Consider the following 14,382-nt stretch of genomic DNA (forward strand, 5'->3'; position numbering starts at 1 on the left):
GAAACACCAATTAGCTGAAACACCTGATGTTCATAAGGGTCATTTGCATATATCCCACATGCCTCTGATACAAGAGGTTTGGGAGGTCACTCAGTGGAAGTTCTAGCTTTGCTGGAGTTTTCATTTAGTTTTTACTGATTGTTTTTTCAGTGACCTTCTCACTTATTGTTTTAGTATGTGAGTAATTCAGGTGAATAACTGCATTTTTCCATTTAAGTGGTTGGTATTAAACCCAGGTTTCTTTCTTGTCAGGGGAGTGAGAGTCAGGCCATTTCAGGAGTTGCGACTCCTGTGTTTCAGGACATTCAGCAACAGAGTTGTCTAAGAATTTTCTAACCTGTTCTTGTATTTTTAACCCAGAGTATATCTTGCTGTACACCACTTATGGTAATTTGACTACACAAGTCCCTCCTCCTCATCTTTTATAGGCTGTAGTCCATAAGTACAAAATTCTATCTTTGGAAAATATCTACCTTAAGTTATTTAATTATATTTGCCCTCCCATTGTATTCCACAGAAATAGATTACAGAGTGTCCACCAGCAAAAAGAACGGATATACAGCCTCCAACAGTCCCTAGGTCACCACAGCCACAGACAGAGAAGGACTCTGAGGAGGAAGCCCCTGCTAATGTCCCTGCAGGCTGACATAAGCATGCCCAGTACTTCCTGGCTTTGGATAAGAGACAATGCATAGCACATTCACTGACAACCTAGGACCTAGGGACTAACACCTCACTCGTACTCACATACAGATAGTAACAGTTATGACAGCCAGCTCACACATCCTGAACCTATCTGTGTATTGACTGTGTACTGCTTGCATCACACAGAGTCAGCCCTGAAATCCAGTCTTGTCAACTGCTGCACTTGCAAGGTAGGTTCATAATGTACACAGTATTGTAGTGGATTGTTATGTTAGGTCATCATAGCTATGGACCAGGTACAATATGCAGGCTACTATACTGGCATATTTGGACAGACAGTGCATCCACATGGAACTACCAACAACCATTCCACTAATCTATCACCATTTGTAGTCAGTAGGCCTCATGCATGGAATATTCATGCAGTCCTACTGCAACAGCTTACTGGTACATCATTCAAGGGACATGTTAGAAAGGGAGGTTAACTGATGGACTACTGTGTGTCCTGGCAGAACATGTGCATTACTTCCCCACCCCTAAAAACAGCACTGTCCCCATGTAATTGCCATAACACTAAAGTTATGCTGTATGACCTTTCACACAGTTAATATGCCACACAGCATCAGTACAGTAATGCACAATCGGAAGACACATTTCATGTGCAATTTAATCGAGAATAGCACAGTATATATTTATGCAGGTGATGATGTGATGAATGATTTCTTGCTCATCTACCAGCTTCAGTGGCTCAGAGGAATAAGGCAGATAAAAGTTCTGTGAGAGTGTCTAAGGTTCTAATCCTGACATACCTGATTATTATGCATGTAAAGTAGCAATATGTTTATCTTTTTACAGACTGTCTCTGTAATAGCTAGTATGATTCTATTTCAGATAGTAATTCCACATGTGCATCTTTGCCACAGTTCTAAGACCTATTTAATAAGTACATTGTTACTAATGGATAGCTTATGAGCCAAATTGTAAAGGCTGGGATATAAAAACATATATCAGCATGTGTATGTAGAAAACACACCCAGTACCTCCTGTAACTTGATGTAGTATAACAATATAACAGCTGTGAATAAAGAATTGTGCAGTGATGTGATTCATGTGGAAATGACAGACCAATATACAACACACAATCAGAACAACTAGGTATTGATGCACTCTAGAGAAGCTGGATATCTGCATGGCTTACATATAGGACATGGCAAGTATCATACAGCAACTGGACAAGTGATATTTATAGTTACAGTCAGGTTGTCCCACAGGGCTCTGTTCTAGGCCCAACTTTCATTTTAGTTGTCTGAAGACCTATCCTTCACATCACAGTTGTTCTACAGTCTGTATGCAGATGGGTTGAAATTGTGTATGCTGTTTAAATGTGTTACAGACTGGGCATGTCTGCACAAGAACTGTGCCACAGGAGCATCAGATGCTATTAAATGCATCAAAAAGTAAGCATATGACATTTGAGTGACAGAAAGAGAAAGGGGACTATTAAATGCAGCGCACAGTGGTTGAAACTGCAGATTAAATCAGGACCTGGGTATGTGGGTAGATCCAGATTGGAGGTTTCCAAGTCATCTCAAGACTCCCGGCCTGGAGTACACTTAGGTATGGGATGGAGTCAGTTTATGCAACAGGAAGTCTCAGGTGTCAGCAGTGTGCCTCCCATTTTCACGTTGCTAAGCAATGTACAAACAAGCCAAAATGCCACTGAGTATGCTCACACACTTGGTTAAGCCGAATGCAAATCTGTTATCCCACATGCTATTTTGTTTAGTTAACAAAAAAAAAAAAAAAATATATATATATATATATATATATATATATATATATATATATATATATATATATATATATAATGTATATGCATCTTATATAGCTTTATATTTATAAAGAGATATATATATGTATATATGTGAGTGTGTATGTCTGCATTGTCCTACATACACAGATCATGGATAGTGAAGCTGCACTATGACACGTAAAATGTTGGAGGAAGGTACACAAGGAAAGGCTCAACATTACATAATCTACTTTCAGACATTTGCAACTGCATAAACCAACATGTGCTGCAATCTTAGGACTATTGGGATATATGAAGTTCACAGTTCTGGTCATCTTCACCCATCATATGTAAATGATAGCACATATGACAGCAAAACACAATGTACTGTGAAACACACACAACCATGAGTCACACCTGTGTACTTGCAAATGGCTGGGTGGTGGTGAGTCATACCACATCTCCCTAACAGACCATGGAGAACCCTTGAAATGTATGGCATGGCATAGGAATACATACATATATTGTAAAGTCATATGTATATAGCTACACCAGCAAGAACACAAACATTTGCTACAGCCCTCTGTGTCTGCTTCATTTCAACAAACACACGTCAATAGCTGTGCAACTGCTGTAATGTATTATGCTGTGTGCCCACTCATTGCCTGGGTAAATGTGCAACTGCTGTAATGTATTATATTGTGTGCCCAGTCATTGCCTGGGTAAATTTTCTTTTGCCACAGGCTTGTCCATCCACATGCAAACAGACTCATATGCTCAACACAGGCTGTTGACACATAAATGGGCTACAAAACAGTTGTCTCACTGTTAGGCTACTAACTGCAGTTGACAGTAGGAAGCTGTATGATTATGCAGCCCTACCAACTCATTAAAGACAGGCCTTTGTTATGTTCTCTATGATAACATCACCTGCAGTTACTTGCAATGTCACATTTAAGCTGTGGCATGTGTGATAAGTACTTTGATCTGTAGTGTGTAAGAGCAGAGAGGTAGGGGTTCTAATCTCACTCCAGCCCAATTGGTGGAGGTGTGTGTATGTGCAGCTCCCTTCCAAACAAATGTAAATTTAGAACTGCAATGGATCTGCACTTTTGGCCTTTACACTTGACACAGGCCCCTAAAGTCTTCTCCCCCACAAGGCCTGCTGATATCATCAACATTAACACCTAAAGCAATGTCCAAGTCAGACTTAAGCCGTGGTGCATGTCATAAGTAGTGTGTAAGACTGGATAAGTAGGGAGTTCTAATCTCACTCTCAGCCCATTTGCAGTGTATGTACATCTCCCTTCCAAACAAATGCTAATTTAAAACTGCAATGGGTCTGCACTTTTTGGTCTTTGCACTTGACGCAGGCCCCCAAAGTCTTCTCCCCCCAAAGCCTGCTGATGTCTTCTATAATAAGAGTACCTAAAGCCATGTCAAAGTTAGACTTAAGCCATGACACATTCAATAAGTACTGTGATCTGTAGTGTGTAAGACTAGATAAGTAGGGGTTCAAATATCACGCAAGCACAGTTGCTGTGTATGTGCATCTCCACATAAAACAAGTGTGTATTCTCCAATGCCTTAAACACAGGCAGGGTTTTGCACTATTTGGGCCTAGCAGGTTGTGCAGGCCTTTGAACTCTTCCCACCATAAGGCCTGATGGTGTCAACTACCATAAGAGTACCTAAAGCCATATCACTATCAGACTTAAGCTGTGGTGCATGTGATAAGTAATGTAATCTATAGTGTCCAAGGTTAGGTAAACAGGGGTTCTAAACTCACTCCAGCCCACTTGCTGGGTGTGTGTGCTTTCCAGTGTTGTGTATACCTAAATAGGTAGTGGTAATGGTCTAACTGCATCCATGTTGATGTGTGTAGATATTAACCAGTATTTTACATCAGTCTATGGTATTATAGCATCATTGGAATGTAGTAGGCCAATAGACCTAGGGCCCTCATATGCATAGCCACCTTTTATTTATTTTACATTTGTTCACCAGGAAAGTCTGACTAGATACAGGTCCATTTTCAGCAGAGGCCCGGGGAGAAAAGCTCCACAGTACAATAGAATGTAGTACATGAGAGAACAAAATATAGAATGTACAATTGATTTTAATACATAATAGGTTAGAAGTTAACAGTTTTAGTTAGTACAGTAGACAGTCATTAAGGTACATAGTAAAAACATTGAGGTACATAGTCAATTTTTTTTTTTACCAGTATCTGGGTTTACAAGCTTTTTAGGGCAAATCTATTTATACTTATTTGAACATGTGACACAATTAGATTTAACCTGGACTGTAACATGAGCATAGCCAGTTAGTTAAGTGGTGGGTTTTAAGGAGTTTTTTGAAATGATTGAAGGAGGTGCTAGAAGTTATATGGATTGGTAGTGTGTTCCAGGTTTTGAAAATGGTGCTGGCAAAGAGTGATTTACCAGCATTGTTTTTATGTTGGATGGCAGTTATTAGGTTCTGGCTGTTAGATCATAGGGCTCTAGTGGGAATGTGGGGCTGTATTAAGTGCTGAAGTACTGGGGTTAACTCTGGGAGGTAGTAGAGCTTGTGAGCTATAGAGAGTTGATTGAGCATGAGTATATGAGGCAACTCAAGCTAGTTAAGCTGTTTTAGGGATAGACAGTGGAGGGACCTGTAAGAAGCATCAGAAGCAAACTTGGCAATCTTATTATAGCAAGATTCCATTTTATTTAGTTCGGTTTGGCGTAGATTAATCAAGATGGGAGAGGCGTAGAGGAGGGTGGATAGGAGATGAGTTCTAGCAATGATGACTTTGGTATGTTTAGTCATAAACTGTTTGTTCCTGTAGAGAAGGTCTAGCTTTTTATTAACTTTGATGGTTTGTGCTATGTGGATGTCTAATTTGAATGTTTTCTTTGGAGTTGATGATGAAGTTGTTGCTCAGGGAAGGAGGTCTACCTGGGCCAAAGAGAATTAGTTTGTTTTTTTGGGGGTTAAGAAGAAGTTTGATGTTAGTGAACCAGGTTTTGGCTAGGGTGAAGGTGTTTTGGGTTAAGGTTTGTAGTTCACTTAGGGCAGGGGGTGGCACATATAAGGGTTGTGTTATCAGCATATTGTACTACTGAGGCAGTTGACAAGGATGAAGATATCTGGTTAATAAATAGGGAAAACAACAGAGGGCCGAGGATAGACCTGTGAGGGACTCCTATAGTTACTGGTAGCAGGGGGGGACAATTGGTCTTGCCATAGGACAGCTTGCTGTCAATCTGACAAATAGCTGTTAAACCATGATACAGAGGAGGGACTTATATTTAGGGTAGATAGAGTTGCAAGAAGCATGCTGTGGTTAACCATGTCAAAGGCTTTTGATAAAGCAAAGAATATGGAAGAAGTAAATAGACCCTTGTTTCTGTGGTGGTTAACAATGTTGGTAAATGATGATAATGCTGTTGTGGTGCTGTGGGAAGGTCTAAAGCCATGCTGGGATATGAAGAGTAGGTTGTTATTCTGGAGATATTGCATAAGTTGAGTACGAACTACTCTTTCTAATATCTTTGAGAATGGTGGTAAGATAGCTATAGGGTGATAGCTGGTAAGTTCTAAGGAGTTACCTCCTTTGTGCAGTGGGATGATATGGGAGGTTTTCCAAGAGGCTGGTACTTTGCATTCTGACAGAGATCTACTAATGAGAATGGAGACTGGATAGGCTATAGCATCATCTGATATTTGAAGGAAGTCTGCTGGTAGCTTATCAGCTGCTAGATTGGTTGGTTTAAGTTTCTTAAGGAGTTTAGAAATTACCTTGGTGGACACTGGGTGAAGTTGAAAACTGGGGGTATTGTTTTTTGTATTGGGGTGGGTTGTGGTAGTTATTGGTGTGGGGTGGGTAGTACTATTATTTTGGGCATTGGCAAGGGTCTGGACTGTTTCAGTGAAGAATCTATTAAATTGTGTGGGTATGTTTTCATGATTTGGTAGCACAGGGGTTGGTGTAGTGGACTTTCCTGGGTGCAGTATACAATTTATTGTGTTCCAGAATTTTTTGGGGTTATGAGCATATTTTTTCTTGCAGGTTTTGATAGTAGTTAGATTTGTCTAGTTTGATATGTTTTTTGGCTTTGTTCTGGAGCTGTAGGTAATTTTGTCTTAAGGTAGTGGTTTTGTTTTTTTGATATTGAGACCAGGTGTTATCCCTTTCTTTCATTATAGTTTTAGTGGGATTTGTTAGCCATGGGGCATAATTAGTTTTTATTCTAATGGTTTGGGAGGGTGCATATTGGTCCAGGATTTTTAGGAAGGATGTGTTGAAGTACTCAACTGCTTTGTCTAGTGATAATTGCTTTAGGGGAGTCCAGTTGTAGTGTTTTAGTACATTGATGAAGTTAGTAGGTATGAAGGTGTTTTGTTACGAACTAGTCTGAGGATAGGTTGGCTGATGGTTTGGGATTTGTTCCTAATTAGGTAGGTAGGATGATGGTCACTTAGGTTATCTGGAAGACAGCCAGATTGCTGTGTAAGATTGGGGTCAGATACCAGGATCCAGTCCAAGATGGACTGGTGATTGGATGTTTTGTCAATACTAGTGGGGGTGGTTATAGTTTGGGTAAACCTGTGGAGGTTTATAAAGGCAGTGGGATTATGGCTGGAGCAGTTGAGCCAGTCAATATTAAAGTCTCCTAATAGTATGGTTTCATGTGGAATGGAGTTGAATCCATTTGAGTGATGTTATTGCCTGGTGGGATGTAGCCACCTGCAATAACTATGTGTTTATTGGAGTTTATTTTTAATCTGGCAAGGATTAGTTCCACATCTTTGACATCTTGGATGTTGTAATCTAGTTGTTCTATGGTGAGGTGGTTTTGGAATATTATTGCAACACCACCTCCCTTTTTCTCTACTCTGTCTTTGCGGATAATATTGTAGCCAGGGGTGGTAATCTCATTGTCATGATGCTTTGGTTTGAGCCATGTTTCAGTTAACACAACAATATCTGGTTTGATTAGTGCCAATAGGGCATGTAGGTCCTGGATTTTCTTAAGTATGCTTCTAGCATTAATGTTTAGGAAGCAGATAGATGAGGATGGCCTGTGTTATAGGGGATTTAGCTGATTTGAGTTAGGGTTGACAAGTATTATGGGTCCTGAATTGAGGTGGACATCTCCACTGCAAGTGAGTTTTTGGAGTAGGTGTAGATAGAGTTTGGTAAATTTGCGAATTATTTTAGTTTGTTTTTGTGAAGAGAGAGGGTTAGTTTTTATGGTTTGTTTGTTGCATGAGTAAGGGAAAGGTTGGGGTGTGGTAAGGTTGGATGGTGATATAGGGAAGTTTTTTTTATTTTAATGAGATTAGATGTGGATTCTGTTTGCCATGGGGATGGGGTATGGTTATCAAGTTGCATGTGATAGGAGGACAGATTGGAAAGGAGGAGTAAGTTGAAGACTATTAGTGTGTAGATGGATGCTTTTAGTAGTTGGGTTGGATGTGTGTAGTACATGTTAATTAGTTTAAGAAAAGGTGGGATGTATACAAGGGTGATATTTGTAGGTGTATCTGACTGGAGTTGTAATATGAGAGGGGGAGGTGGGAGGGATTTTCTGATAGAGGCAGGAAGTGAGGTGCAGTGTTGGGGAGCAACTGGAAGGGGAGGAGGTGACAAGTGGTTAGGTATAAAAGAAATGATATGGGGGGTGAGAGGGGAGCGGAGTGAGCCCAAGCATAGCGAGGGCGAATGGAGCAGGTTGACACCCACAGTGAGTGACTACAAGAAGTGAGCTATGGAGGTGAGTCAGGATACAGAGAGGCAGAAGAGTATGGATTTAAGGCAGAAGTAGAAAATCTGAGGTATAGGAAGGTATAATAGCAATGTAGGATAGGGAAGAGAAGGAGAGCAGGCTAGGGAAAGAATAACCAGTGGTGGGAAGCACAGAAAGTAGATAAACTGAATGTTATTAAAGGGTAAAGAACATAGATGGAGGGCAGGAGACAGGAAGGGCACAGTATCCAGACAAAGCAATAAAAATATCTACAAAAGCAATCAGAGACCTGGGAACAGGAGGATAGGTAAGTAAAATATGAGCGAGTCCTACAGTCAAAAGGAACAGGCAGAAATTAGGAGAAATACAAAAGTCAAAAGAAGCAGGCGGAAATCAGGATAATTTAGATTAGGGAGATACTCTACTAGATAGACATTTAACAAGGAAGGAGTATAACTAACAAAATGGGGAGGGGGGGAGATAAAATAAGTTTACATGCAGCCTAATTTAAACACTATGGTAGGGGAGGAGAGATGAATAACTTGGAAGTCATGGGGGGGGGTACAGTGCAGCTGCCAGTAGCAATGCAGGGCTCAAGCAATGGCACTACAAATACTCACTTACTTAACAAAGCAATAGCTAGTGCTACTGAAAGGATTACAGGACAAAATTCTGTGGTGTGTAGCTGAAAATAGCAGTTGTAATCACCTGGATAGAAGCAGAGAGGCTGTAGAGGTGATCAACTAGCAGTCGAGTTTTCTGAAGTTTCTAAGTTTTGGAGTGTTCGTGCTCTCAAGTATGGGGAGGGGAACAAACCAGACTCATTATGTAGCTGCGATGTACAGACACTAAAGGAAAATAGATAAGGAAGAAATTGTAGTAATGGAGTTAGACAACCTGACATTCAGGGTGTATAGCAAACACCAGGCAGCAGAATTACTTAGCAATAACATTCTGATAATAGTTCAGTTATACCTCAGCTACAATCAGTAGACAGATTGCAGATAAAAACTGAAAACTAATAATGCTAGTTCATACAAAAACAGCTAAAATATATAAATGGACTGCAGAATAAAAATAGAAACAATAACTGTAAAACCACATGCAGCCAAGTAATGTGGTTCATAAAAAAGCCCTGACTTAATAGGAGCAGAGAACAAAGTAATATAAGTAGGGAATGCACGGGTTCAGTTTAAAAACTCACTTGCAGCCCCTGACATAGTGTTAGACCTCAGAGGTCGAACTGAATGCCAGCAGAACATTAACGATATCTATGACAAGGATAATATTCATTTAAGTAGAGCAGTAATAGTAGATAAAACAATAACATGCAGTATATAGAAAAATAGTTCCAGCCACAAAATGCCAACAAAAATTAATATCTATGACAAGGATAATATGCATTTAAAATAAAGCAGTAGTAAGTGAAACAATTACATGCAGTAAACAGAAAACAAACAGTTCCAGCCACTATCACTATAACATAAGACGATAGTTTAAAAAATGTTTACACTGTCAAATATAGCAATAAAAAAACAAAATAAAGGTTTACATTGCCAAATAAAACAAAAACAATCAAAAGAAAGCAAATGTGAGTGCTTACATGGGAGTTCACAACACCAGGGACTGCAGCTGCTTAGAGAAATTTAAAGATGGCTCCCAGGGTTTAAAAAACCTCTTAAAAGATAGAGGGAGGGTCAATAACAGTCAGATGTGAGGGGATGGCCAAGAATACAGTGTAATCAGACCTCGACAGGGAATGCATGCAAAGCAATAAAAAAAAAAGTCCACAAAAGCAATCAGAGACCTGGGAACAGGAGGATAGGTAAGTAAAATATGAGCGAGTCCTACAGTCAAAAGGAACAGGCAGAAATTAGGAGAAATACAAAAGTCAAAAGAAGCAGGCAGAAATCAGGAGAATTTAGACTACGGAGATACTCTACTAGATAGACATTTAACAAGGAAGGAGTGTAACTAACAAAATGGGGAGGGGGGGAGATAATATAAGTTTACATGCAGCCTAATTTAAACACTATGGTAGGGGAGGAGAGAAGAATAACTTGGAAATCATGAGGGGGATACAGTGCAGCTGCCAGTACCGATGCAGAGCTCAACCAATGGCACTACAAATACTCATTTGCTTAACAAAGCAATAGCTAGTGCTACTGAAAGGATTACAGGACAAAATTCCGTGGTGTGTAGCTGAAAATAGCAGTTGTAAGCACCTGGATAGAAGCAGAGAGGCTGTGGAGGTGATCAACAAGCAGTCAAGTTGTCTGAAGTTTCTAAGTTTTGGAGTGTCCGTGCTCTCAAGTATGGGGAGGGGAACAAACCGGACCCACTATGTAGTTGCGATGTACAGACTCTGGATAGAAGCAGAGAGGCTGTGGAGGTGATCAACTAGCAGTCAAGTTGTCTGAAGTTTCTAAGTTTTGGAGTGTCCGTGCTCTCAAGTATGGGGAGGGGAATAAACCGGACCCACTATGTAGTTGCGATGTACAGACAATGGGAGTCCACAACACCAGGGACTACAGCTGCTTTACCCTTAGTAACACATTCAGCACCTACTGCCCCTGTCCAGGGTGTACACAGGTGGAACCAATGTGGTGTAATTATGGTCACCCATCCAGTCGTACAGATTGCCTCTGTAAAGGGCGAGTGAGATGCTCAGTTTGACATGAAGTGGAAGTGTGTTGTAAAGATGTGTTAATCTCCAGTAGACAATTCTTACCCTCCAGCAGGTTTTATAAAAGTTACATACCAGGTTAAGATCTTAACTGTGAGTAAACTAGTTATACATGTCACTCACACATGTGCAGCATGTCCATTAAAAAAGGGTCACAGACTGACTCGTATGTAAAGCAGAGATCACCTCTGAGTATTCTGTTTGATGCACACTAAATTGATGATGATTTCAGACAATTCCCTTAGGACAGATGCTTAAGATTTGCATCTCCCTTGGGAGGAACCTTTGGTTTCCACAATCATCACAGTTGTTTGGTGAGTAACATACCAAAATGGGCTTTACACTCAGATATTGTTCTAATGAGGGAAGAGTACATGGAGGTACTAACTACTTGTACTGGAGACAATGCCCTCATGTATGAAATGAGCAATATATAATGACCTACTCACCACTGTGTAGACAAGGTTATCTAAGTTATGGTAGCTGTCAACACATCTCACCAGGTCTCTCAGCCTTGCGTATGTACTTAAGGTGTCAGGAACATAATTGCTACCAAAATGAATGATAATACATATATTTGCATTGAGTTTAAGGCAATGTGTTTGGCAACAATCATCTGTCCATGTAACACTGTAATGTAGGATGTTGCCCTACTATGTATATTGTATGACCACTCATGGTTAGCAGGCATCATCAAACGTTGTCAGACACAGTCATTTACTTTGTGTTTGTACTTCAGTGAAATGAATTCCAAGCAGTAGGTGACTCAGGACAGAAGCCTGTAGAACACCACTGGTTACAGCTCAGCTGTTGGAGTCTTCCCTTATTGGACTATGACTTGTATCAGTGAGGCAGTTAACAACTCCTCTAATGGTATAAGGGTTCAACACTAGTTGGGTGTGTTATTTGATGATGTCTGCATAGAGGATAGTGTCAAATGTCTTCTCTTTGTGCAGGTAGGCTGTGTGCATAGATTTCCTATCAGCCAGGTCCTTGGTGACTGTCTCAAAGAAGTCCACAAAACTTAACAGGCATGATGTCACTATGACAAATCCATACTGAGTAGCGGCAAGTAATTGACTGTTACCTACATTTTAGTTTATAATGTCCATGATAATCTGCCCCATGGCCTTGCAGATATGGATAATGAGTCTGATATGAGTATAGTTTGCAGGGTCAGTGGATACATCACATCTGTGCAATGGAATAACCATACCTGCTTTTCAGTCAGCTGTGATGAAGCTGTTGGTTACACTATAATTGGGAAGAGTGTCCAAGGGTGTCACAAGTCCATATTAGAGCCCATGTAGGGTACAGCCTGGAATGTTATCAGGTTCCCTACATTCTGTTTTGATCCTTAGAGAGGCCAGTTATTACGTGCCCTTCAGAGATACAAGGTAGTGGACAGGTGGTAGGTATGTCATGGTGTACATGTGGTGGGAACAGGGGATTGAGGTTTTTGCAGATCCCGTCAGCCAAAAGATGAGATAGGTCTACATCACCAGTGTTTGTGGTGTCATTAAGTACACGTTTGGTACTAAACTGGGCCTTTCCTTTTAGGTTACATATGTAAGTATAGAATGCTAATTTGGAGCAATACTTTGTTTTGGAGGAATTCACAACAACTCTTATTTGCTTGTTCATGCAGATGAGGTAGTGTTTCCATTTCAGGGGGCTCCCTCCCTCCTACTCTTAAAGAGCAATGTCTCCCTGTTATTGTAAAGCCTGTTAATGGCATCCACCAGGCAGGTTTGCTCTTCCATAATGAACTTGTGTTGTACCTATCGGGTACAGCCAATTCAGTTGTTTGTATAAAGCACTGGCTTACAGCTCAGCATAGTTGCTAGTTCCTTCTGAGGGGGGAGGTGCAGTGAAAATATTGATACCATCCTGTAAGAAGTTATAATCTGCTTTGGTGAAATTTATTACTCTATCTTCTGTGGGGGGGGGGTGTCAGATGTGATATGTACTTTGAATGAGACTGATTAGTTGTCATATCTCACCAGGAGGGGCACAAAGTGGGGTGCTACAGTGGTCCTCCATATTTGTAAGCATCCCATCCAGTATGTAGGCTCCCCTTCTGGGGGTATCAACCAGCTGGTCCAGAGCATTATGGTTAATGATGTTGGGAATATTTGTGCAAGTGAGTTTGAGCATGACTAATATACCCAGTTGGTGGGTACTTAACGTCACCCAAAATAATGGTGTCTGGATGTATCTTGATAGACTCAAGTAGGTGCAAATAAGAAGACTGGGTGTCCTGATTCATGGAGGGGCTCCTGTAGTTGGCAATTACTTGAACAGATGTCTCCAGGGAATTACATTGTGTAACCAGTCTGGATGTGTATGCATCCAAAATGAATATTGATACACCAACCCCATTACTTTGCATGCCATGAGTTTGAGGTCTGCACGTGTTGAAAGAGTTGTAAACTGCTATGGCTGTTTTGGTCTCCACAGCCCTGACTCAGGTGTATGTGACTGCACAAATGTTGGTGTCTACCAAGGTGTGGGCTGCTTCCAGTGAGTGGGATCTCATGTTGACACTCCTAGCATGTAGCAGCATAACCTTATGGTTGTTTGTAGATGGACTTTTTACATTTGAATTTTGTCCCTGTGACACCACCTAAAAAGGCACTATGGGGGTGGTGAGACACTTGGCCAGTAACCAAAATTGCATGGGTGACAGATAAAGATCATCTCTGACAAAGTATTGAGGTCTGTTGATCATGTCACATCAGGGTGACAGATAGTGGAGCCCCTTTTAAGGACAGCAGATGCTAAGCCAATTATTGACATAAATCATGTTCTTTTTGCATGCAGGCATCATCCCAGGTGAGGTTAAAATGAAGCTGAAAGCCAAGGGCATACCTGCCTGAGACACATAGTCCAACAGGTTGGTCATTTTTCTCTTCATATACTCCTGAGAGGTACATCTGAAATCATACACACAAACAAAAACTATGGCATAGTCATAGTAGTACCTGCTGTTGACAGACTGGGGTGCATGTGTGATATGGCATAACAGGGCATCTCACATACAGCTGGCCATGACCTTCCCCTTATGTAGCCTGGTGAGTGGGACATCAAAGTGTCTCATGATATAATCACATATGAGTAATATGTGTGATCTACTGTCTTGCCCTAAGGGTTTGAGTGGTGATACAGTTGTGCATGAGCCATTATGTGTACTGTTCTACAGAGGTAGTATTATATGCAGCATGCTTGTGTCTGTGTTTTTGAGGTGTCTGGTGTGCATATCTGTTTCTGTTAAGGAGATTCACATATGTAGGTATGTGTGATGTGGGTTTGGGTGGAGTTGGAAATGAGGTGTGCATGTTGGTAATCTACTCATTGCCATATGTATCATATGTTTGCAGTAAAGATATGGATGTCCTTGCATGCACAAGACACTTGTTCAACATCGCAGTCATTACTTTGGCCTTGCATATCTACAATGTCTTTCAAACAACCATACAGTAAATGGATGAGTTGTACAATGATGTGGACACAGTGTTATG

This window comes from Protopterus annectens, chromosome 2.part0, assembly GCF_019279795.1.
Source record: "Protopterus annectens isolate FY-2018-M chromosome 2.part0, PAN1.0, whole genome shotgun sequence".
Taxonomy (NCBI): Eukaryota; Metazoa; Chordata; order Ceratodontiformes; family Protopteridae; genus Protopterus; species Protopterus annectens.